The sequence below is a fragment of the Cucurbita pepo genome, unplaced genomic scaffold (genome assembly GCF_057944985.1).
Source record: "Cucurbita pepo subsp. pepo isolate OVF unplaced genomic scaffold, ASM5794498v1 scafford_2, whole genome shotgun sequence".
NCBI lineage: Eukaryota > Viridiplantae > Streptophyta > Magnoliopsida > Cucurbitales > Cucurbitaceae > Cucurbita > Cucurbita pepo.
In genome coordinates this window covers 209,740-236,106 of record NW_028257907.1, presented here as the reverse complement: position 1 = coordinate 236,106, position 26,367 = coordinate 209,740, and the positions used below count along the sequence as shown (strand labels likewise).

Below are 26,367 nucleotides of genomic sequence, written 5' to 3'. Positions count from 1 at the left end.
TATGTGAATAGAGAATGAACCATATTCTTGGGAGACAAGATAGAGCCTCGAGCCTAACTTCAAAGGCATTACACAAATTGTTCTATGATATTTTTTCTAGGAACTCTTTGTTATGTTGTCCGTTGAAGGTTTCAGGAAAGGGACACAGATTCTCTATTGCACCGATCTCCCAATAGAAGTTTTACCTAGGTCATCTATCGTCACAACCCTTTTAAGGAAGATGTGCCCAAATAACCATTGAACAATAACATTTAAAGAAGTTTCAGAGAGAGAGAAGAGGATTGTGATAGAAGTTGCCCTAGGTAAAACTTCTTTAAATGTCTTAGCCAATCATGACCTCATAACGAGGAGTCTCTTGGACAACAATAACATATGGACAACAAATGTCTTAGCCAATTGTGACGGTCATGATTGCTCAAGGTGTGTCGCCCAAATAATCGGTAAACAATAACATTGCACAAATAATCGCCTTGGACAACAAATGGTTTACAAGAATGGCTGAGACATGCAACATGCAACCACAGGCAACACGCCTTGGGCAATCATGACTATGACATCTGCCCCACACAATTTATTGGATGAGGCTGACTTTAGGTCTCTCGATGCGCTTCCAGCTGATCTCATAATGAGGAGTCTCTTCCAACCTACTAGGTGCTGTTGAAATCACTTCTCGGTTTGTTGAGTCTTCATGTCTTCTCTGTTCGTGTCTTTCCTACTTTCTTCGCTTGAAACTTTTTTCTTATTTGTATGATGTCATACCACCTGCTTCTGCTTGATGTCTTTTGGGTCGAAATAATAACGTTTCAAGTTACTAACGTGGACAACAAGGTTAGTCCGCATCCATAAGAGCAATTGGATTCTATATGATGTCTTCATAATCTTATGGATAACTTTAACTAGTCCATAGTATTTTCACACCAGTTTTTGGTTCTTGTTGCTTTGAACTCGAAGTTTATCTGAACTTAACTTATATGAACTCTTTATTTTTCTTGAAATTATTGTGGTTGACGCTTCCGACTGACCCTTCTCTTTATCCGTCTAGATGATATTTCTGTGTGAACAGGTGTTGCTTCAGTGGTTTGTTTCTGTCTCCCTTCTTCAGTATCTAACCTTGTTTTTGTCTCTGTTGGTGGGGATAAATCCATTAACCGACCTTTTTTTGCATCGTGGTGTTCATGTAGTGGCAACAAGGTTTCTATTGAGGTTGGCTCACTCGAGCTCCCCTTTTTAATTACAACAGTAGCAGCAAGCGTAGATTCATCATGGCTATGATTCTTTCTCAACTGTAGTATCGACATCATTTTCAACCCTCTTGGTTGATGGATGTTTTTCTGATGATCATCGGGTTAGACTCCATTACTACTAGACATTTTGCTAGGGGCATGTAAATGACTTTGTGTTTCAGCAGGACGTTCATTCCTGACACGACGTCGAAGTCATCCATTTCAACTATCACTAAACAATTTGCCTAGTCCAAGGCTCCAGCTTGATTAGAGTTCTCATTGTGACTCCTAAGACAGGTAAAGCTTCCAATTTGACGGCGTTCATCTTTCCTGTATCTTGATGCCAAAGGATGTTAAAATATTTTGCATCTGTCTCCATCATGAGTTGTGGGTGGCTCTAGAGTTGACAATGGTGTTCCTTACTACTTTGTGCTTTACCCAAACCTCGACATACATAATATATATATATTCATTTAACTATAACACATATGGTCCATGAACGAATTGTAACTCTTATGCTCATTAATATTATAATGGCTACTACCTAAATTATAACCTAAAGTTGATAATTGATGTCCAATTAGCCAACCCTAAATTTGTAATCATTGTGGAGTGATTGAAATTACAATGCAAGTAGTTTAAACTCCTAGTACCTTAAAGGAAGTTGGTCTCTTCTAATAAAACACGAAGTTCTCTTTAATATCATTAATACAATTATGCTAGACATGAAACTACAACTGCGTTCAATTTAACTCCATTTTATTGTCATCTTGAATGACGTGTGAATATATATTCTTGATTTACCTTGATATTTCATATTAGTTAAGTTTTTTGCAAAATCACAATTAGACAACAACAAAGATGAACTTTGGTCTGTTTATTATTTTAAAGAAAATTTCTTTCTCTATCTTATTCCTAATAACTCTACAATGAAATTCATATTATGCTAAGAAACAAATTTTTTACTCACAAGAAGTAAAATATGCAACTTTAACTAAAATTTCATCTAAACAAATTTTATTGCCATACAACATAGATGACAATTATAGCCTTCAAACAAAAACTAGAGTAGTTGTGGTGAACGGGATAGAAATTCTAGTGTTCATCCATAATATACAACCACTACCTAAATTATGACCTAAAAATTTGAAAACATAAGTTGTAGTTGAAAATTACATAAAACAATCCCCTAAATCAAAGAACTCGTGTCTAATTAGTAAACCCTAAAGATAGTAGCTAACATAGAGTAATTGAAGCTCCACATGAAGTAATTTAAAGTTCCAGTTACTTAACTAAAGTTTATCTCGTCTTTAATGAAGCATGAGTTGCACTCAAGTTCATGAAATATTTATAGACTCCAACTCTTAGTACTATTAATGCAATTATATTTCATATGAGTTTGTCATAAATCAAACTATGGTACATTCAATACAACTTCATTTTCTTGTCATACGAAGCAAAATAGAAGAATTAAATCAAACAAACTGACGAACTGAGCCGAATAAATCCAACCCAACCCAAACTGATTAGTTTGATTCATTTGTTGGGTTGTAGTTTATTCAATAACACTTGCATATTAGAACAATTCAACATTACATGCCTTACTTACAAGTAAAATACTAGACCATCAACTTTTTGTTTTATAGTCCAACAACCGCTCAAGAAAATAGATTTCAAACTTGAGAGAAAAAAAATATATTGAGTAGGAGTTAAAAATGTTGCATTTTTTTTAGAAAGGGCATTTGGTCTAGTGGTATGATTCTCGCTTAGGGTGCGAGAGGTCTCGAGTTCAATTCTTGAAATGCCCCTATGTTCATTTCTCAAAAGATGAGCCTTAGAGAAAGATAATGCTCTTATTAATATCATTTACTTGTGTACTCCACGATATATGTCTATAGTCCATAATAAGGGCATTTGGTCTAGTGGTATGATTCTTGCTTTGGGTGTAAGAGGTCTCGAGTTCGATTCTCAGAATGACCCTTCAAAAGATAAAAATGACAATTTTGAAAGGAAAAAAAAATAGTTTGGTCATCAATGGGGCCTAGCCCAAAGGAATGCGTGGCAATGACACAACTTCAACTTATATAAAAATTTCATATATTGAGGCACGGAAAATATATAGACTAGCAACTAAGAATTATAGATTTGCTATAAAGGCATGTGGTCTAAGTGGTATGATTATCCTTTTGGGTGTGAGAGGTCTCAAGTTCGATTCTCAAAATGCCCCCAACAATATTATATCAAAATGAATTATGCAAGATAATATGATTTAAAATGTGGTTTTTAAACATTGAACCAAGAAGATCGTCTCGAGCCGGACTTCGAAAAGAGTATTACACAAATTGGTCATCGAAAAGAGCATTACACAAATTACTTTTCAGTCAAATAGGTCATCTGTTGTCACAATCCTTTCTTTCTAGGAACTTTTCAGTCAAATAGGTCATCTCTTTCTAGGGACTTTTCAGTCAAATAGGTCATCTGTTGTCACAATCCTTTCTTTCTAGGAACTTTTCAGTCAAATAGGTCATCTCTTTCTAGGGACTTTTCAGTCAAATAGGTCATCTGTTGTCACAATCCTTTCTTTCTAGGAACTTTTCAGTCAAATAGGTCATCTCTTTCTAGGGACTTTTCAGTCAAATAGGTCATCTGTTGTCACAATCCTTTCTTTCTAGGAACTTTTCAGTCAAATAGGTCATCTGTTGTCACAATCCTTTCTTTCTAGGAACTTTTCAGTCAAATAGGTCATCTGTTGTCACAATCCTTTCTTTCTAGGAACTTTTCAGTCAAATAGGTCATTTGTTGTCACAATCCTTTCTTTCTAGGAACTTTTCAAGGTCATCTGTTGTCACAATCCTTTCTTTCTAGGAACTTTTCAGTCAAATAGGTCATCTTTTCAGTCAAATAGGTCATTTGTTGTCACAATCCTTTCTTTCTAGGAACTTTTCAGTCAAATAGGTCATCTGTTGTCACAATCCTTTCTTTCTAGGAACTTTTCAGTCAAATAGGTCTTTCTAGGAACTTTTCAGTCAAATAGGTCATCTGTTGTCACAATCCTTTCTTTCTAGGAACTTTTCAGTCAAATAGGTCATCTGTTGTCACAATCCTTTCTTTCTAGGAACTTTTCAGTCAAATAGGTCATCTGTTGTCACAATCCTTTCTTTCTAGGAACTTTTCAGTCAAATAGGTCATCTGTTGTCAAGATCCTTTCTTTCTAGGAACTTTTCAGTCAAATAGGTCATCTGTTGTCACAATCCTTTCTTTCTAGGAACTTTTCAGTCAAATAGGTCATCTGTTGTCACAATCCTTTCTTTCTAGGAACTTTTCAGTCAAATAGGCCATCTGTTGTCACAATCCTTTCTTTCTAGGAACTTTTCAGTCAAATAGGTCATCTGTTGTCACAATCCGAACTTTTCAGTCAAATAGGTCATCTGTTGTCACAATCCTTTCTTTCTAGGAACTTTTCAGTCAAATAGGTCATCTTTTCAGTCAAATAGGTCATTTGTTGTCACAATCCTTTCTTTCTAGGAACTTTTCAGTCAAATAGGTCATCTGTTGTCACAATTCTTTCTTTCTAGGAACTTTTCAGTTAAATAAGTCATCTGTTGTCACAATCCTTTCTTTCTAAGAACTTTTCAGTCAAATAGGTCATCTGTTGTCACAATCCTTTCTTTCTAGGAACTTTTCAGTCAAATAGGTCATCTGTCACAATTCGGTCATTTCTTTCTAGGAACTTTTCAGTCAAATAGGTCATCTGTTGTCACAATTCTTTCTTTCTAGGAACTTTTCAGTCAAATAGGTCATCTGGTCATCTGTTGTCACAATCCTTTCTTTCTAGGAACTTTTCAGTCAAATAGGTCATCTGTTGTCACAATTCTTTCTTTCTAGGAACTTTTCAGTCAAATAGGTCATCTGTTGTCACAATCCTTTGTTCTATTGTATTCTTTCTAGGAACTTTCACAATCTTTCTTTCTAGGAACTTTTCAGTCAAATAGGTCTTCTGTTGTCACAATCCTTTGTTCTATTGTCTGTTATCACAATCCTTTGTTCTATTGTATTCTTTCTAGGAACTTTTCAGTCAAATAGGTCATCTGTTGTCACAATCCTTTCTTTCTAGGAACTTTTCAGTCAAACAGGTCATCTGTTGTCACAATCCTTTCTTTCTAGGAACTTTTCAGTCAAATAGGTCAGCTGTCACAATTCGGTCATCTGTTGTCACAATCCTTTCTTTCTAGGAACTTTTCAGTCAAATAGGTCATCTGTTGTCACAATTCTTTCTTTCTAGGAACTTTTCAGTCAAATAGGTCATCTGGTCATCTGTTGTCACAATCCTTTCTTTCTAGGAACTTTTCAGTCAAATAGGTCATCTGTCACAATTCGGTCATCTGTTGTCACAATCCTTTCTTTCTAGGAACTTTTCAGTCAAATAGGTCATCTGTTGTCACAATCCTTTGTTCTATTGTATTCTTTCTAGGAACTTTCACAATCTTTCTTTCTAGTAACTTTTCAGTCAAATAGGTCATCTGTTGTCACAATCAGTTGTTCTATTGTCTGTTGTCACAATCCTTTGTTCTATTGTATTCTTTCTAGGAACTTTTCAGTCAAATAGGTCATCTGTTGTCACAATCCTTTGTTCTATTGTATTCTTTCTAGTAACTTTTCAGTCAAATAGGTCATCTGTTGTCACAATTCTTTGTTCTATTGTATTCTTTCTAGGAACTTTTCAATCAAATAGGTTATTTGTTGTCACAATCCTTTTAAGGAAGATGCGCCGAAATAACCGATGAAGAAGTTTCAGAGAGCCATAGGTTCAAATCCTGTCACCTTGATGTGTTATTCTCAGGGGCCGAAGTGCAAAGCCCCGTAGTCTATCCGTGGTCAGGAAAGTAGGCATATTGTCCACTGTCGTCACATAGGTCATCTGTCGTCACAATTCTTTTAAGAAAGATGCACCCAAATAACCGATGAAGAAGATTCAAAGAGCCATAGGTTCGAACCCTGTCACCTTGATGTGGTATTCTCAGGGGCCGAAGTGCAAAGCCCCATAGCCTATCCGTGGTCAAGAAGGCAGGCGAACTGCACACACTAAAAAAAAAAAAAAGATCTCATTTTCTATCACACGTAGAATTGTCATTCTTTTGTCTTTTGAAACCCCTTACCTTATCAGTCATCAGGCAGGTTTTTGGTATCATATATCGAGATAATTATTACGAAAAAGCTATTCCACTAGTGTGACTTAGATACCCTTTCTTTGTGGTATCGATCATGCTATTTGAATAGCCTGAAGTCATCATAGCCTCTCCACCGGTTCCGAAGACTCCTTCGGCATCAATGTGCTCCAATGAAAGAGATCAGACCCTTTCCTGAACTAGAACCGGGCACAAAATGCCGAGGAGAAAGTCGAAAGCGAGCTCTTTTCGCGTATACGCAATCTCGAAACCCAATTAGCTCAAGGACTGTCTCCTCAACCCTGGCAAGTATGAGTGCTTGGTAAGAGAGAATGTCGAATGAAAAAGACATTCGATTACGGCAACATTCGCAATTACCAAAGTGCACTAAACCTAGTAGAGATCTTCGACCTAATGATAATGGAACTTCAAGCCCATTTAATCAATCCACTTTGTACCTTATTGTTGACCGAATCGGTGCACGCCAGGCCTAAATTCTCTCTCAGTCACCCGGAGACGAAAGGAAGATCAAATCCGAAGTTTACGAATCGAAGAGAAAGTGGATCTGAGTTCTACACGCTTTCATTTTAAAAAGCTTCGCTTGCCTACGGTACTTTATTTAGGATGTGCAACAATACGGTCATCTCTCAGCCGTGTATAGAGAATTCCTTGATCATTTCCTTGGCAGATAACACAAATAAAATCGCTTCCCTGACCGCCCATCTTATGAGTCCATTCTTGTCTTGTTGGTTTGTTGTACTATTCTATACTTCTCTCGATTGATAGAAAGACGTTGGGAGCTGGGAGGGCCTATCGTGAGGGAACTTTCCTTTTCACGGTAGACAAAGGTAAAGCGGGAGCTGCATATGTCCACTGTGATCAAGGCAGAGCGACTCCATCTTTAAAAGATGTTGGTTTTATCAAAACTGTTAGATTCGCTTTCGTTAAAGAAAAAATAGGAGCTCTTGGTTTGGCCGATGTCGATTCGTATGGCCATGCGGACTCGACTCATGATGAGGATTCTGCTTTTCATACTGCTGCTATGAGCCGAAAGAGCTGGTAAGCTATCTCGCTAAATGAAAGAAAAAAGCACGTACGCGTTGACCTTGTTACAAGGGGCGGGGGCCAGCCAAAGAAGGTTAGTCGGACTAGGTTAAGACCCTGATCCGGTTCAGCTATGTTCTTCCACGCGAGAATGTATGCGTATCAGGATCCTCTTTAGGACCGGTTGCTTCCTCTTTTTGTTTATACGTTTGGAGAAACCTGCTAAGCCCGCCTTTCTTAACAGGTGTGATTCAATCTTTCAGCTCAAACTTTCCTATCGTCCGACGGAAAAGGTAGGAGTACGACTACCTTTTCCTTTTCTTTCTCGAGCCAAGGGATCATTCAGTTTCTACCAAAAAGATCACTATCTATTAGTTGCCGTAATCGAATGTATTTCTCATTTCACGTTAGCTCCTCCAAGAGTTTCCTGGTCCGTAGTAGATGAAACCTTGGACTTCTATCGGACTTATAGCATTGCCTGGTGAGCTCGCCGTTGAGGGTTGGCCTTACAGGAGATCGAGCAGCCTTTCTTTCCCTACCTGGTATGCTTTCCCGCTTATTGTGCAACTAGCCAACTAGCCAAAGAGAGAGGGAGAGGAATCATGTCAATCAATTTGTATGTGCAGTTTGTCCGTCCTGTACTTGCCTGCTTAGCTTTCTTAGCCAACATCTCCGGTTTCTCCCGAACCAAGAGGTCCTGCTTATCCATACCCAAAAGTCACACTTTCAGCCGAAAGACTGATTTTTTTTCATAAAGTCGGTTCATAGATCAAGAAAGAATGAAGCTGCTTACAAGGACAGTCATGCGATACGTCTTTTCATACTCGCCTTTTCTTTAACCCTACTATCAACCTAGTCATTCTCGCTTGTTGCTTTAAGGGGTCTCCCCACTGTAGATTACTTGGATTGGTTCTCGCGTCCTTGTGCCAAAAAGGATGGGCGAGTTTGGTTTGAATGTTCATCGATTGGGTGGATCCATATGCTCCGGGGGGGGGGGGGGGGGTGAGACGAGGTGTAGCGCAGTCTAGTCAGCGCATCTTTTTTAGGTATGTTGTCCGCTAAAGGTTTTAGGAAAGGGGGTACAAATTTTCTACATAGGTCATCTGTGGTCACAATCCTTTTAATTTGTGGTCACAATCCTTTTAATTTGTTGTCACAATCCTTTTAAGGAAGATGCTCCCAAATAATCGGTGAAAATTAGCCTTTAAAGAAGTTTCACAAAGCAAGAAGAGGCAGAACAGAGAATAGGAGTGAGTCGTGCAAGGAAGAAAGAACTAGTAGGTTTAATTTGGGTTCGTTTGAACTAAAAAATGAACCAAAATTTTTCAAACGAACCCAAATTTAAGACTCACTAGCCCAAAGTCCATATGTGGTAAAAAAAAAAAAACCTTCCGTGGCCCAACCCTTATTCGCAGTCCGCATCCAACAATTCCTTTTTCAACCTACACGTATGCTCCAGGCCAAACTCACGTAACTAGTCAGAAGATGTGGCCCACAACTGAACGGAAGACAAGTGTCACAATCGCACTCTTGCAGTAGTGAGACAATGATTATGTGACATTTGTTCTAATCCAATGAACAAGTCAACCATGCAAAATTTAGACTGAACGAACAATAGTAGTGTATGCTCAAATCACGTTTAGAAGAAATATTTTAGAAAACGTGAGCGAGGAAATACATTCAAAACAATTTCAAATAAAGCAATGTTATAAGCTAAAAGTGAAGAAACAACAACTGGTCACGTTCTCCTATAGTACATTTTGGGAGATTTTAGTCCTGATGGGTGTAGATATGATTTTGAGGACTAATCATACACCTCGTATTGGCACAACAATAATAGTAAAGGCCTATCTGAGATGAAAGCAAGTAAAACGTGTTTGGAATGAGCATGCCACCATGAAGCACAAATCGTTTACAGGAATAGCTGAGACATCTAACATGCAGCCAAAGGCAACATGCCTTGGCCAATCATGACCGCGACATCTGCCCTTACACAATTTGTCAATATCTCTATCAACCGGCTCTTCATAAACTCAACGTTGTAGGATGAGGCCGACTTTAGGTCTCGCGACGCGCTTCTAGCTGATCTCAGTATTGAGGAGTCTTTTCCAACCTACTAGGAGCTATTGAAAATCACTTCACGGTTTGTTAACTCTTCAAGTCTTCTCTGTTGGTGTCTTTCCTACTTTCTTCGCTTGAAACAATTTCTTCTTTGCATGACGTCATACGACCTGCTTTTACTTGATATTTTCTTGGTCGGAATAATAACATTTCAAGTTACTTACGTGGACAACAGGGTTAGTCTGTATCCATAGGAGCAATTGGATCCTATATGATGTCTTCCTTATCTTGTGGATAACTTCAACTAGTCCATAGAATTTTCGCACCAATCTTTGGTTCTTGTTGCTTTGAACTCAAAGTTGATCTAACCTTAACTTATCATAACTCTCTATTTGCTTTGAAATTATCGGGGAAAGTACAGGGATCAATACCTTGCATCTCCAATTGAATCGATTACTAAATATATTATTTCTTTTCAATTTTTTCTTATTTAGGACATACTGAGCCGGGATAGTTTTTCATTTTCAGATGACGAGATGTTTAGGACTTTGTGACATAAGAATTGTGGGGATATAGCTTAGATGGTAGAGCACTCGCTTTGCATGTGAGAGTTATGGGGATTGATACCCTGCATCTCTAGATTTTCTTCATTTTCACTATTATTGATGATGGAAAATTTAGGGTTTTATGATGCAAGAATTGTGGGGATGTAGCTTATGATGGGAAATTTAGAGTTTTATGATGCAAGAATTGTGGGGATGTAGCTTAGATGGTAGAGCTGATTTAGCATGCGAGAGGCAAAGGGATATCCCCATCTCCAAAAGAAACTATTTGTTATTAATATTTTACTTCTATTCAACCTTTCCTTATTTATGACATAATTAGCGGAGATATTTTTTCATTTTCACTCGAATTGATGATGGGACATTTAGGGTTTTTTGATATAAGTATTGTGGGAATGTAGCTTATATGGTAGATTGCTTGCTTAGCATGCGAGAGGTATGGGGATGGGATCGATACCCCATATCTCCAAAAGAAACTATTCGTTATTACTATTTTATTTCTATTCAATTTTTCCTTATTTATGACATAATGAATAGCGTTATTTTTTTTTTCCTTATTATTGATGACGAGATGTTTAGGATTTTGTGACATAAGAATTTTGAGGATATAGCTTAGATGGTAGAGTGTTTGCATCAAATGTGAGAAGTACTGGTATCGATACCATGCATCAACAAAGGAAACGATTACTAAATAAATTAGTTCTTTTAAATTTTTCCTTACTTACGACATAATGAGCGGTGATAGTTTTTCATTTTCAATATCATTGATGACGGGAAGTTTAGAGTTTTTTTTATGTAAAATCATGGGAATGTAGCATGCGAGAGATACGGGGATCGATACCTCGCATCTCCAAAAGAAACTATTTGTTATTACTATTTTATTTCTATTCAATATTTCTTTATTTATGACATAATGAGTAGCGATATTTTTTCATTTTCACTATTATTCATGATGAGAAGTTTAGGGTTTTGTGACGTAAAAATTGTGGAGATGTAGCTTAGATGGTAGAGCGCTCGCTTTGCATGCGAGTTGTACGGAGATTGATAACCCGCATCTCCAAAAGAAAGTATTTAATTTGTTATTATATTTTTTCATTTTCACAATTATCGATGCCTCGCATCACCAAACCAAACTATTTGTTAATATTTTGATATTTTTTTATTTTCACTATTATTGATGATGGGATATTTAAGGTTTTATGATGTAAAAATCAAGGGGATGTAGCTCAGATGGTAGAGCGCTCGCTTTGCATGCGAGAGGTACGGGGATCGATACCCTGCATCTCTAGAAATAAGACTATCTATTATTAAAAATATATTATTTCTTTTTCCTTATTCATGACATGTTGGGTAGCAATATTTCTTCATTTTCACTATTATTGATGACGGGAAATTTAGGGTTTTGTGATGTAATGATTGTGGGGATGTAGCTCAGATGGTAGAGCGCTCGCTTAGCATGCGAGAGGTACGGGGAACGATACCCCGCATCTCCAAGAGAGAGAAATTATTTTTTTAAGTATGAGTTAATTTAACATGTTATGTATAAGGTGGGTACGAGAGAAAAAGAAAAGATACTTATATTAAGGATTTATATCATTATGGCTATGCCATTTTTATAGATAAAAGAGAGTAATGTCCGAGAAGCACATATAGAGAGAGGACTCTTTGTAAGTAAAGAAAGCAATCTAGTAGTTATACTGCTACTATGGAGAGGGAATTTGAAGAATTCCAGTAGTTATACTGCTACTATGGAGAGGGAATTTGTTATTGTCATTTATAGCTTCTATCACAATAATATAAAATTTGGGGTCAAAGCCTATATGGGACTGAAAAGACCATTCACCACACGCTTGTAAATTAAATTATATCTACCACCTCTGAAATTTTCCACGGCAAACCTTCCAACAGCTTGCACTTCTTCATTATTGACATCCTTAATTGGAACTAGATTTAAGGCAAATCTTCTCCACGACTCACTTTGGAACACTTTTATAGATAGTTTCAACAAACTTACTTTGCTCGTGAATACTTTGGAGTTCAATATTTATAGTTGGAGAACGCTATTCAAATTGATATGGTCGAATCTTACAACAAAGTCTAATTGAGCCTCCCTCTATTAGGAGATAGCTTCGAATCAAATTCTTTAGTTTGGACAATGGTTGCATTGTTTTAGTCAAACAACCAAGACTAATGTATTACCAATAGTATAAACATTTTGTACGTGTATTTTCTTACATATTAACAATTGTATACAATAATAATTAAATTTATGAGTAGAAGTTTGGATGAAGTTTTATTAAATAGGTAATCATAAATTATATCTAAAAATATATAAGATTTTTTTTTTTCTTTTTATATACATTTAGGAGAACAAAACAAAGATTCAAAAAGATGTCATTCATGCCATGTTTTAATTTTTATTCTTTCTTATTTCTCAAAGATTAAAAAAAAATTAAAAAATTATCCTCTCATATTTACTAGACATAAATAAAAACAATACGAAAACTAGGACACCCATATGACAATGATACATTAATTAAAAACAATACGAAATTAATATTAACTTAATCAACAAAAATTTGTATTTTTTTAAAATTATAATCCAAATTAATAAAAAAATATCATTGAACTTTGCAATTTCTCTATAAAAAATATAATCATAATTATTAAAAATAAAATACCGTTGAATTTTCAAAAAAAAAAAAAAAAAAACTTCAAAACTACTCTTTAACTTTCAAAAGTGTTTAAAAAAAGATAGATGGGGAGAAAATTGAAGGTTATTTTAGGGGAAGGTTTTCAAAATCAGTATAAGATCCTCAAAACATAACAAGAAGTAATATCCTAGCTTAAGGTCGTGATTAAGAACCTACTAGTAGGCTACTTACTAAGTTTTACTCACTCCATGTTTATCATTTTTTTTCAAGTAACTAAGAGTTGGTCGTGGATGAGAGCGGACTTTGGAGTGTGGGCCATGGACTAAGCTATGTTTTTAATCTAGTATTTTTTGTTCTTCTTTTGAGTCTGCTTCTTATTTTGTGTTTGTAACGAGTATGTATATGTAACACCCCAAAAATGAAGGAAATTATCTCCCATAAGAATAAGTCACTCATGAAAGACCCAAAGGATAGAAAGGAAAAAAAATTAAAGGATTAAGCAAGAACAAAGGACTTAGTCAAGTCACTCGTGTACCCTAACAAGTGATTTCAAGGAGTTAAAGGCCTTTTGAAAAGGATTGGAAAGGAAAAAGTAAATCAAAAGGGCAAAAAAGTCATTTTATCAATTATCAAGAATCTTTCCGGATTTGTAATTCCTTATCTAGAAGGAATCTCAAGATCCAAAAAAAGGGAAAAATGATAAAAAAGTGATGAGAAATTTGTAGAAAAATTATGGATTTTTCAAGAAAAATAATAATAAAATATTCGAAAAGTGGAAAATTACCAAAATACTCCTGGAAGAATGGATAATTACAGAAATGCCACTCTAATTAGAATAAGAGCATCTACCGTGACCATCCGAGCAAAATCTTTTGAACTCAAATCTCAATCGTCGGATCTCCTAAAAAATTTGAATGATCTAGAACGATCACGCACGGATCATCACATCCAACGACTAGTTTTCAAAGCCAAGGTCGGTAAGGCTATGATCGGAGTTGATATCTCCAAAAAATTATCCAGAAAGTTCGATCTCTAAATAACGAAATTCTGGAGCTCTCAATGTCGGTTTAAGCTCCTCCTATAAAGTCTTAAGTAGGAGCAACAATACGAAATAAGAATCGAGAAAGGTCGATCCCCCAATCGAAGACAATAAACGTTTAGATTATGGGTCTCCTACTCTCAGATTTCTTCCAAATTCGAGAGCAATCCTCCACCATTTCTCTTCAAACTTATTCCTACCGTTTCTCAACAAGATTACCCACAAGTTCTATGAAGAAATAGAGTGCTGAAAGTGCCTAGAAACCATTCCCGCAATTCGATCAGCCATTGAAGAACTTCAAGAAAAACTTGAAAATCCAATCCGAGGATACATGATGATTCGTCGAGCAAGAATGATTCCAATCAGTTTCTGCACCTCCAAGGAATGCTTCCATAGAAGACCACGAAGAAAAATAACCTCGAGAGCGTGCCAAATTGAAGGAAATAGGTTTCGAAATTAAATTGGGGATAAGAGTCAAAATTCCTATCTACGATCTCTTTTCCTTCCATTAAGGATTCCTCTAGCTTGAGAGGAAGAAGTTGAGTAAACTTGATGAAGGAATCGAGAGCTGAAACGTCGTAGAATAAGCTACCCACGTGATGAAAATCTGGCATTTCGAGTGAGTTGCATACCGAGAACGATTTCTGGAAATTAAGGTCCTACACTCAAAGACGTTCCTCCAAACCAATTCCTTTAGCCTGAAGATAGGATATGGAAGAGGTTCAATGAAGAAATAGGGCCTTGAAACCCCTAGAATTGGCTACCCAATAAGAAATCCTTTGTTTTATCTCAAGCGATAAATCAGATTTTGGATGAACTTTGGTAGCGAATATCTTAGGCTACGATCCACGAGAAGTTATCAAATAAATCCCTCGCCCTTTCTTGTAACATCCATCTTTAAGTTTCACGAAGAAATGAGGAGAGAAACGCTGTAATATGGATGTACAGGCCGAGTTTCAGATGGCGGCGACGCGAAAAATGCGCATCTTCTTCCTATTGAGAGGAAGAAAACGATGATACGGCCAGTTCAACTGAACTGTCCAAGTCAACTCAAAATTTGACTTTTTCTCGAGTTTTCTCAGTAGATCTTATTTTATGAAATGTTGTATGAATCCTTATCCCGAGAGGTTTTATAAGGTAATGAAGTTTGGGAGTTATTAGAAAACTGTAGTTAGCGAAGCCAAGATATGGGAGAAAATGCTCATCACGATCCATATAACTTTACCTCCTAGGATAACTAAAGTGGTATCCCTGAAATAATAGATTCCCCAGATGTACCCTTGGTCTCTAATAGATACTACATGCACAATATCATGCTGGGCTATTCCTAAGAACTTATAAGTTCCAAGCTTGACCCAAGACGTTATGCATAAACCTAGGATCACCAAGAATCCAAGAAAACACCTAGGTTAATGCAAACATCATGCTTAAGAAGTTGCTAGGATCCATGCCTGAAGTAACCATTATCTCACTTCACGAAGTGTACCGCGAGGCCCTTATTCTCTTTAGGTGGGATGCTATGGTATATGTACCATGAGCAGGATTCCATGATGAACTTATTATCTCCCTCACCTAAATGAGATTCCCTGCACCACGATTTGCTAGCAGGATGCCACGATTATGACAACGCCACCTATGCACTCATGGGGAGAAAATTAAGAGTTACTTCGGAAGAGTTTTCATGGTTAAAATACGATGCATGACATGACAACCTCTAAGGTTTAGTTCCTAAAAACGAAACAAGAAGTCATATCCTAGCTCAAGGCTTAGACATGCTCCAAATTACCAACTATTTTCTGTAGGTCTATTTTATATGACATGAAAATAAATTCAATTCAAGTTGGTTGGAGGAAGTTCGGAACCTAAAACTCATGCTAGTTCTTATGGGTTCAAATGATTACGGAGGTCATGTTCATGAAGCCTTGGAAGGCATTGGAAGGCATGAAGCGGAGCAAGTTCGTAATAACTGAAGAAAGTTACACCTTATGCCTCAAGAAAATTTGTGTTTTCGCATCGAATGCTAGGTAACACCCTTTTGTTTTAAAATGTCTTGTGTTGTTGTTCCTTATTCTGTGTTTTCGCATCAAGGTCATTTCATAAAGGTCCTACTAGGAGTTGAATCTAGGTCGTTGGATTCAAAGTCCAAAGTGCTAACCACTGCACCATAGAATCCCTTATAAAAATTTATTTTGGAATGGTTTTCCTATTTTATGCAGATTCCACAATAAGAGAGATCCTATCACGAGTCAAACTCAAGTTATTGGATTCAAAGTTCTAGAGCTGTTTTATCTAACTCGTTGTGATCTTGATCACCTTTAGAGTGGTTGCAGAAGTATCCCTCCAATGTTGATTGAAGCTCTTGGAGAACATGTAATTTTATATATTTCTTATAGTTAATTTATATATTGTTGTATATTACAAACAAATTGAAATAATACTTTACATCCCAGTCTTTCTTTCTTCCGTGCAAAACTTAACATGAAAACTATATTATTTCATTATTCACTCGAGAAACAAGGGGTGAAAACTATATTATTTCAAACCCTCCATTATTGCTTCTACTTTGCGTGAAAATGCTTCCACTAAATCATGTTGCTAACTAGGTTGTTTGATTTGGTTCAATTCTTGGGTCCACTAGATTGAATCGACCTAGCTCAATTAAACTCTTGATAATATAAAAATCATAAGTTTCTTAAATTACCTTAACTTAAAAGTTTAACCCCTAATTTTTTTTAGAATGTTTAGCTTTGTTTCTAGTTGATCTCTAAATGCTTAGAAGTATCTAATAAGACTTCTATTCAAGGAACTTCTCTCTATAAAAGATGTAAGACTTCAGGTTTATTATTAAGGAATTTCAAATGCGTGATTTGATATATCATAGATGACAAAAATATTTATTTGTTTCAAATATCTTATGTTGACCATTCTTTTTTGTCAAGTATTTTGAATATTATCATTGTGAATTACTAATGGCATTAGATTGAATCTCATTAATAACAATATCCCAAAACTCAGGTTAAGATGACATCAAAATTAATACTTTAATTTCATCTTCAAAATTTATTTCCACTTGACTAGATTGACATGTAATCATAATAGTCACTCGTGCACAAATATTTACAACCTTAAAAGGTAGAAATTATAAGGAGTACAAGAGAAGAGTGCTTAAAATAGTTTCAAAATATAGAAAAAAAAAAATAGTAGGAATTGGTCAAAGTCAACATCCATTGATCACTTATGGCACAGCACAACACAGATGAGGGTAACATTTTTTTATTTCTATACTATATTAGGCCCTTTGGTTTATTGACCTTACAAGATGGAGACATGAAGTTTTCTATGTTTGAAATAAATTTGGTTTGATTGTTTTCGGGTTAGCATTGGTACCATCAAAACTTATTTATTTCTTTGAAATGTTCGAGTTTACAATTTACATGTTTTCATTTTTCTACTTTGTCTGCCTGCATTTAGAAATGAAGCAAAATTATTCTGAGGGTTTTAGGCAGATTGTTATAATTCTAATTAGTCTCGTTGTCACCCTTAAAACTACCCTATAGGTATAATTGACCTATTATCTGTTGGCTTTTTTTCCTTAATCTTTTGATGATAACAAACCTACCTTCAATTATTAACCGTTCTCAGTATTTTTGTCCACAGTGTAAGGTTGGGAACAACGATTTCAACGTCTTTTTTGGTTCACTCAAATTAGAGATAAAACGAAGAAGTTCCAGTCAAAACAAATACCCGACGTGATGATGTGGTGGCAAAATTGACACTATGGACCAATCAAATTCAAAACAAGATACCTGACGTGATGATATGGTGAAAAAATTGATGATGTGGTGACAAAATTGACATCATAGATTAGCGGCAAAATTGACATCATAGACCAATCGAAGTATGACATTTATAAATTTGGTAGAGTAACAAGGTGGAGTTTTCAATTACATTTATAAAAGTTTTCCATTACTTTTAAATTATAAAATCATTTCAATTACATTTATAAAAGTTTTCGGTTACCTTTTAAATGGCAAGAAATTATAAAGATTTCATTTACATTTATATATATATATATAATAAAATGAATTTAAAATATTTTTAATATTTATTTAAAATAATATATATATATAAAAATGAAACATGTGTCTATAATTTTTTATGATAAATTTAAAAATAAATAAATATTATTTTTTGTGTTGCACGTTTCGGTTCACGTTTTAGTGGTCCGTATCAATTCCTATTTTTACAACTTGATCACTATTTAAACTCATCACCTCTTAGTATTTTTCACAGCACAACACACAGAACATCTGTTTCCACTATCTAAATTTTTTTAAAAAAGCCTCCATTGTTGCTCCCTACAAAACTTCCAATTCTATTCTTTTTATCTTATTCCTGAGAGAGATGTCTATTATTTAAGAGTGTTGTGGTGTGTTTCTATAAGATTTCAGACAATTGTACTGGTTTGATCCTAAGCCGTTGAAAGGATTGAGTTTGCTCTTGAACTCGTAAAAAGAGCGGTATACCGGTTTGATCCTGAGCCGTGAAAAAGATTGAGTTTGCTCTTGAACTCGTAAAAAGAGCGGTGTACCGGTTTGATCCTGAGCCGTGGAAAGGATTGAGTTTTCTCTTGAACTCTTAAAAAGAGCGGTGTACCGGTTTGATCCTGAGTCGTGGAAAGGATTGAGTTTGCTCTTGCAGTCGTAAAAAGAGCGGTGTAGCGGTTGGGCTCTGATCCGAGGAAAGAGTCAGAAAGTTTTATTCAAAGTTTTATTCAAATTCCCACTATAAAACTATGGTGTTATATTTTCTAACCCTTTTCCAATTTAAGTTCTAAATTATTGTTAAGTTTTATTGCATGGTATCAAGTTTGATTGTTATTAAAAAAAAATTTAATAATTAGATTGTTGAAACCCTATTCACCCCTCTAGGGTTGTCATATCGATCCAACATTATCCTTCCACCAATAGGAGCAAAGGCAACGTTACTATGTGAAAGTTTCATGTCATTTATTCAACAATAAGGATGTTAGCATGCATTTGAAAATGAACCCATATTTAAAAAATTTAGATAAAATAGAAAAGAATTGTTATCTCAAAGACAATGATACTATGTGAAACTAGCCTCAAGATGCTTCCTTAACTCTTAGAGGCGGTAAACCAACGGTTCCTTCACCCAAGACCCATGGCCCAACTCCCAACATGGAAGGGATAATCTAGAGAATCATTCCAAGAACCCTAACGGATGGGTTACAAACTCACATTATCAAGCTCGACAACAAACAATGTCGCCGGCAAACTTAGGAAGACTACATTAAATTACGAATATATCAATGTAGGATTTTTAATTTACCGATTTTTAAAATGTTAAATTATGTGAAATTACTGGCAAAGAAGAATATTTTAGAGAGCTCTTCCTTTTTATTTAAGATTTTGATATTTAAGAAAAGAGAAAATGAATAAAAATAGAAGACATTTTATAGATTTAGGAGGAGTAAGTGAAAACAAAAAGGGAGTCATGACCCATTTTCGGTGGGTTCTCGAGGCACGGATTGCAAGTTAAAACAGGTTGAAAACAAAGTAAAATGTTTTCTCGAAATAAAAAAAGAATTAAAATATAATGAACATATATATTTACATTATATTCGAAATAGAGTTTATAGGTTCATAGTACAAAATAAGGGAAATGTTGAAAAAAATAATTTTAAAACATAAAAAATAGTTGGTGTGGTTTAATTAATTGTAAGTTTTTAACCATGTTCATAGTGGGTGCTTGGATACCACACTCTTTTCTTAATGTACATGGAATCGGTAATTATTCTTATTTCTTTTCCCTTTAGACACTCTGTGGTCGGGAGTAAATGCTCTACCACTGAGCTATGGACCCATTTTGCATGATTTCAACTTTAGTGACTCGTTCTACAGAGTGTCAATCCAAAAGTGTAAAAAGTGTCCGTCCAAAATAAAAGGGCCCAACCAAGTTCAAACGGGTGACCGGTCAAATTCTCTACCACTGAGCCATGGATCCATTTTGTAGGATTTTAACCTTAGTGACCCCGTAGACATAGTGTCGGTCCAAAAAGTGTAACAAATTTCTATCCTAGATAGAAGGGCCCAACTAGGTTCGAATTGGTGACCTCTTGATCTGCAATTAAATGCTCTAACATTGAGCTATGGTCCCATTTTGTATGATCTCAATCTTAGTGACCCCTTCTACAGATTATCGGTCCAAAAGTGACCCTACCGAATCGACTATGGACAAATTTTGTATAAATTAGTGGATTACCTATCGGGAATTAAACACAGGTCGTTAGATTCAAAGTCGAAAGTTCTAACCACTACACCATAGAACCACTCATTAAACTTTATTTTGGCAGCGATTTTGATAAACGTCAACAACGCTGGATTTTGCAAAGCTAGAGGTCGTAGTATGCTTACAGACTTTCACAAGGTGTTTTCAACTTCTTTTATAGGTAATTGAACTTTTGAGTCCATGCAAATGATTGGTTGGATTAGTATGAGTTTAAAAAGACAGAGGAGAGAAGAGAGACTTTGTTAGAAACTCACCCATAGGTAATCTCCCAAGATGTTTTCAACTTCTTTTATAGGTAGAATTTTAAAATCAAACCACAACAAAATTTACTTCTATCTAGCAAAATTATTTTTGTTTGAAACAAGATTATAGATAAATTTAAAATCCAAGAAAACGGATCTGAGTTTGATATTATTTGATTTTGGGTATGGACACAACTAGCTGATTTCTTTTGATTACATTAATGAATGTATGTAGATGTTTAAAGTGTTGATCTTAATGGTTTTAGAAAATATCAACACATCATCAATATAAACTATCGAAATTTTTTGAAAGGATTGAAAATATCATTCATAATCTTCTGAAATTCGGATGGAGCGTTTGTTACCCTAAATGACATGACGTTCCCCTCATATTTTCTAATTGGACATTAAATGCTATTTTATATTTGTCCTTTTAAGAAATTAGAATTTTCCGAAATCCCAATTTCATGTCGAATTTTATGAAAACATTTGACTCTAAATTCTTTTTATCAAATCATTTTTGTTTTGGATTGGATATCTTATTTATTCTAAAACCTTATTCAAAGGTTTGTAGTTAATTACTGGTATCAGAATTTCTGGTTTTTTTTCACCATGTTGTTAACCTAAAATGTCAGAAATGACCACCTGCTCTTTGGAGACCTTATCAGTTTCCTCTACAAAATATCACCTAAAATGTCACAGTATTTAGTGTTTGGTACTTTTTGACTTAACCCTACGGTTCTATTTACGGTGAACTTGTGATTATTTTTGTCAAATTATATATTTAAGATATAATATCTTATTTAAATAATATTAAAATGTGGTAGAATATCATAATATATGTTTAATTAATATGAATATCATTCAAATTTCAAATATATATTTTTATTTAATGTTTATGATACACATCAATTATTTTAATATTTAACATATCAAATACATTAATATGTTTTGATATTATACTTCAAGACTATAGGAACTTTCTCAGAGGACCTGAGAGTTACATCGGCCCACAATGCATCTCATGGACGATGCAAAACTATGGTGGCGCTTGAAGGTGAATTGTATGAAAAACTGGTCATGCACCAAAAAATTATGGGAAGACCATTGATGGAATTGAAGCAATCGACGCTCCCTTGTATGGGTTTCCAATCAAAGACCTAATGTTTGATGTTGACTCTTTTGAAGAAAGAGCCACGTGATCGAACAACAAGAAACGTGGCGGTATCTCTGAGAACTCTATCACACACATAAAAAAAACGTGTCGAAGACATTACACAGAAAATCTGGCTTTCATCGAGGAGACCCGAGTTTGATTCTCGACAATGAAATTTTATTTTCTTATTTCTTTTATTTTATAGTTTCATCTTTTGTCACTAATTATATTTAAACTTTACCTAGGTTTGAGAAGCACTATAATGGATGAGTTCAATAGTATCTTAAATTCAAAAGACTTTTATGAACTTGATTTCAGAGGCACTATAATGGTCAAGTTCAATAGTACCTTAGATTAAAAAGACTTTTATGAACTTTGAACCTTTAATAGTGTTATGTCATAGATATTTGGGTCAATTTCAACAAGTGAGGTTGAGGTCATTCAAATGGTTAATGTGATAATTCGGTCATTTTCAAGGTCTCTTTTGTTGAACTCCATCATGGCTGAGATGATTGAGATGAGCACCAGAGTGAGTTTGACAAGGAGAGTCGTAGAGAACCACACCCTAAGCCAAGCTCATGTTGGGCTTAACAAACTGAAAATCCAAAAACACAAACCCTTAAATGGGAACCAGGATGCAAAGGAATTAAAAAAACTTTATTTTTGACGTTGAACACTACTTGAAGGTTACAGGAACTTGCTCATAGGACCTAAGAGTTACGTTGGCCACAATGCATCTCATGGACGGTAGCGCTCGAAGGTGGATGATATAAAAAATGGGTCATGCACCATAAACTCATGGGAAGACCGTTGATGGAATCGATGCAATCGATGCTCCCCTTGATGGGTTGCCAATTAAATACCTGACGTTTGATGTTGACTCTTTTGAAGAAAAAGCCACACGATCGAACACCTCAAAATGTCATGGTAGCTCTAAGAACTCTATTATACGACCTGAGAGTTGAGGGCTACAGGAACTTTCTCATACGACCTGAGAGTTACATTAGCCACAATGCATCTCATGGACGATGCAAAACTATGGTAGTGCTCGAAGGTGAATGGTATAAAAAATGGGTCATGCACCATAAACTCATGGGAAGATCGTTGATGGAATCGATGCAATCGACGCTCCCCTGGATGGGTTGCCAATCAAAGACCTAACATTTGATATTGATTCTTTTGAAGAAAGAGCCACACAATCGAACAGCTCGAAACGTCGCGGTAGCCCTGAGAACTCTAATACACATAGGGAAGGACGTGTCGAAGAGTTAGACATTAAGCAAAAGATCATGCTAAAACTCATCAGCGATCGGACAAAATATTTCAGGACATCTACACCAAAAATCCATTGTCGTCCAGCAGTCAGGATATCTGGCTTTCACCCAAGAGACCCGGGTTTGATTCCCGGCAATGGAATGTTATTTTCTTATTTCATTTTATTTTACAGTTTCAATCTAGAACATAACACTCATAGGACCTAGGATGCTCAGGAATTAAAAAGCTTTATTTTTTACGTAGAACAATACTTGAAGGTTACTGTTACTTGCTCATAGGACCTAAGAGTTACGTTGGTCGCAATGCATCTCATGGACGATGCAAAACTATGGTGGCGCTCGAAGGTGAATGCTATAAAAAATCGGTCATGCACCATAAACTCATGGGAAGATTATTGATCCAATCGATGCAATCGACAATCCTTTGGATGGGTTGCCAATCAAAGACCTGATGTTTGATGTTTGATGTTTACCGTTTTGAAGAAAGAGCCACACGATCGAACAGCTCGAAACGTCGCGGTAATTCTGAGAACTCTATCACACACATGAAAGGACGTGTCGAAGAGTTAGACATTACCCAAAACATCATAGTAAAACTCTTGAGCGATTGGACAAAAGACTTTAGGACAACTACACCAAAAATTCATTGTTGTCCAACTGTTTGGATATTTGGCTTTCACCTAGGAGATTCTGGTTTGATTCTCTGAAATTGAATATTATTTTCTTATTTCTTTTTATTTTATAGTTTCATCTTTTGTCACCAATTATATTTAAACTTTACCTCATTTTGAGAGGCACTTTAATGGTCAAGTTCAATAGTATCTTAGATTAAAGACTTTTATGAACATCGTACCTATGTTAGTGTTATGTTCTAGATATTTGTTTCAATTTCAACAAGTGGGGTTGAGGTGATTCAAATGGTTAATGCGATAATCCGGCTATTTTCGAGGTCTCTCTTGTTGAACGCCATCATGGTTGAGATGAGCACCCGAGTGAGTTTGACAAGGAGACTCGAATTTAAACTTTACCTATGTTTGAGAGGCACTATAATGGTCAAGTTCAATGGTATTTTAGATTAAAAAGACTTTGTTAGTGTTACTTTGTACCTTTGTTAGTGTTATGTTATAGACATTTGGTCAAGTTCAACAAGTGGCGTTGAGGTGATTCAAATGGTTAATGTCACTTTATTTGATTCAAATTGTTAATGTGATAATCCAGTTGAATAGTTACAGGTGCGGTGAACGTGGAGATTAAACACGTGACCTTCTGAGCTATCCCTGCTAACATTAAAAATAAAAATTCATTATATTTTAAAAAGAAATAATAATCAACTAAACTATAAGGTGCAATGAATGCAGATCGAACCAAGAAGACTTTCCAATATTCAATCTAATGCTCTCCCAACTAAGCCATCCCAGATAACATAAAAAATTAATAATCACAAGTTTTAGATTGAATAGGCAAGTTATGCAACTTAGTCAACCTATGCCAGTTGGATAAAAAACGGTATTTCCACTAATTCATTATATTTTAAACATAAATAATCACTAATTTTGGAAAGAATAGTCAAATTATGCAATGTGAACCAAGTGCGGTGAACGTGGATCGAACACGTGACCTTCAGATCTTCAGTCTGACGCTCTCCCAACTGAGCTATCCCTGCAATCATTAAATATGAAAATTCATCAGTAAAGATATTTTCGCTGATTCATTGAGATTTCAAAAGAAATAATGACTAATTTTTTTATTGAATAGTTAGGTTATGCAAATAGAAACAGGTGCGGTGAACGTGGAGATCGAACACGTGACCTTCAAATCTTAAATCTGACGCTCTCTAAACTGTGCTATACCTGATAACATTAAAAATGAAAGTTTTTAAGTAAAGGTATTTCCGCTAATTAATTTAAATTTTAGAAAGAAATGATTACTAATTTTAGATTGAATAGTCAAATTGTGCAACGTGAACCATGTGTGGTGAACGCGGATCGAACACGAGACCTTCAAATCTTCAATCTAACGCTCTCTCAACTGAACTATCCACACTACTATTAAAAATGAAAATAAATCAGTAAAGGTATTTTCGCTACTTCATTGAAATTTTAAATAGAAATAATCACTAATTTTTAATAAGATATTCAAGTTATCCAACTTGTATAAGGTGCGGTGAACTAGAACACGTTAGGTATTTTCGATAATTCATTGAGATTTCATAAGGGAACAATGACTAATTTTAGATTGAATAGTCGGGTTATGCAACTAGAATCAGTTGCGGTGAACGTGGAGATCAAACACGACCTTCAAATCTTCAGTCTGACGCTCTCCCAACAGAGCTATCCCCGCTAATATTAAAAATGAAAATTCATAAGTAAAGGTATTTCCGCTAATTCATTATGTTTAAAAAAGAAATAATCACTAATTTTAGATTGAATAAGCAAGTTATGTTTTTAGATTGTATAGTCAGGTAATAAACTTGTATTAGGTGCGTTGAACGTGGATAAAACACGTGTGACTTTCAAATCTTCAGTCTAACAATCTCCCAACTAAGCTACTCTTGCTAACATTAAAAATGAATATTCATCAGTAAAGGTATTGGGTAAACTTCTAGAAATTCAACAAAAGGCAATAGTATTAGACCGAGATGCCAGATTTCAATCTCGCTTCTGGAAAATTCAACAAAAGGCATTGGGTGCGCAGTTATAGTATGACATTCCACCCATAAATAGATGGTCGAACAGAAATGCTCAAGCAAATATTGGAAGACATGTTGAGGGTATATGTGATGGATTTTGTAGGAAGCTGGGATAAGTACCTACCCCTTATGAAATTCGCTTATAATAATACTTGCCAAGCCACCATAAAAATGGCCACATACGAGGTTCTTTATGGACGAAGATTTCGATCCCCTATCTTTTCGGAAGAAGGGGGGCAAATGACAACTATTGGGCCAGAGCTGGTGCAAATTACCAACGCCGCAGTCCAGAAGATTAAAGCTAGGATACAGACCGCACAAAGCCGAGAGAAAAGCTATGCAGACCTAAGGCGCAAGGACATGGAATTGTAGGTAGGGGATCATATATTCCTAAAGGTAGCACCCCATGAGAGGGGTGCTCAGGTAGGGTGAAAAGGGGAAGCTAAGACCTAGGTTTATCCCTCCCTTTGAGATATTAGAAAGGATTGGATCTGTGGCCTATAGAATCGGGCAATGCCCAAACTTGTCTGCAGTACATAATATCTTTCATGTATCCATACTACGGAAGTATACCCTAAATCGTTCGCACGTACTGCTTCATGAAACTCTCTTCTTGAGAGATGACCTAACATATAAAGAAGACCCGATTCAAATAATAGACAAGAAAGTCAAATGGTTGAGAAACAAGGAAATCTCTCTCGTTAAGGTCCTATGGAAGAATCATAGAGTAGAAGAATCCACTTGGGAAACAAAAGGCAAATAAGAACCTTGTACCCTGACCTATTTTAGAATAAGCACTTTCGATGACCGAAAGTTTTCAAAGGAGAGGAGAATTTGCAACACTCAAGGTCTCCAATAAGAGACAGTGTATAATCCCTACTAGGTTGTATCTAGAAGAAAAGAACAAGTAAAATTGAAAAAACATTAAGAAAATGGTACCTTTTC

The 26,367-nt window shown here is 35.6% G+C and overlaps 4 non-coding genes across 4 annotated transcripts; 2 read left to right on the top strand and 2 right to left on the bottom strand.

Moving 5' to 3' along the window:
- Positions 1 to 2,959: 2,959 nt before the first annotated feature.
- On the top strand, positions 2,960 to 3,031 carry TRNAP-AGG (transfer RNA proline (anticodon AGG)). The gene has a single exon. It is a non-coding gene; the product is annotated as a tRNA-Pro (tRNA).
- Positions 3,032 to 11,271: 8,240 nt separating this feature from the next.
- Positions 11,272 to 11,344, top strand: TRNAA-UGC (transfer RNA alanine (anticodon UGC)). Its single transcript has one exon. It is a non-coding gene; the product is annotated as a tRNA-Ala (tRNA).
- Positions 11,345 to 15,849: 4,505 nt separating this feature from the next.
- Positions 15,850 to 15,922, bottom strand: TRNAQ-UUG (transfer RNA glutamine (anticodon UUG)). The gene has a single exon. It is a non-coding gene; the product is annotated as a tRNA-Gln (tRNA).
- Positions 15,923 to 24,323: 8,401 nt separating this feature from the next.
- Positions 24,324 to 24,396, bottom strand: TRNAF-GAA (transfer RNA phenylalanine (anticodon GAA)). Its single transcript has one exon. It is a non-coding gene; the product is annotated as a tRNA-Phe (tRNA).
- Between the last annotated feature and the right edge of the window lie 1,971 nt (positions 24,397 to 26,367).